The sequence below is a fragment of the Arachis duranensis genome, chromosome 7 (genome assembly GCF_000817695.3).
Source record: "Arachis duranensis cultivar V14167 chromosome 7, aradu.V14167.gnm2.J7QH, whole genome shotgun sequence".
NCBI lineage: Eukaryota > Viridiplantae > Streptophyta > Magnoliopsida > Fabales > Fabaceae > Arachis > Arachis duranensis.
Genome location: NC_029778.3, coordinates 43,867,574 through 43,868,216, shown reverse-complemented (window position 1 = coordinate 43,868,216; position 643 = coordinate 43,867,574). Strand labels below are relative to the sequence as shown.

The window sequence follows — 643 nt, the reverse complement described above, 5'->3', positions numbered from 1 at the left end:
CTCAAGAACTCCTTTCTTCTGATTCGTGCCATTGTTACAGGATTCCTTTCAGAAGTGTACATAAATTGGTTATTTGCAACCATTTCAATGAGTTCTTGAGCTTCTGCAGGCGTCTTCTTCAGATGAAGAGATCCTCCAGCAGAGCTGTCCAATGACATCTTGGATAGTTCAGACAGACCATCATAGAAGATACCTATGATGCTCCATTCAGAAAGCATGTCAGAAGGACACTTTTTGATCAATTGTTTGTATCTTTCCCAAGCTTCATAGAGGGATTCACCTTCCTTCTGTCTGAAGATTTGGACTTCCACTCTAAGCTTACTCAATTTTTGAGGTGGAAAGAACTTTGCCAAGAAGGCATTGATTAACTTTTCCCAAGAATTCAGGCTTTCTTTAGGTTGTGAGTCTAACCATATCCTAGCTCTGTCTCTTACAGCAAAAGGGAATAGCATAAGTCTATAGACCTCAGGGTCAACCCCATTGGTCTTGACAGTGTCACAGATTTGCAAGAATTCAGCTAAAAACTGATGAGGATCTTCCAATGGAAGTCCATGCATCTTGCAATTCTGTTGCATTAGAGAAACTAATTGAGGCTTAAGCTCAAAGTTGTTTGCTCCAATGGCAGGGATAGAGATGCTTCTCC

General features: G+C 40.9%; 1 non-coding gene across 1 annotated transcript; it reads left to right on the top strand.

Annotated features, from left to right (window-relative positions):
- The first annotated feature begins 212 nt into the window (after nt 1-212).
- LOC127740740 (small nucleolar RNA R71) lies at nt 213-320 on the top strand. Its single transcript, XR_008001599.1, has one exon. It is a non-coding gene; the product is annotated as a small nucleolar RNA R71 (small nucleolar RNA).
- Nucleotides 321-643: the final 323 nt, after the last annotated feature.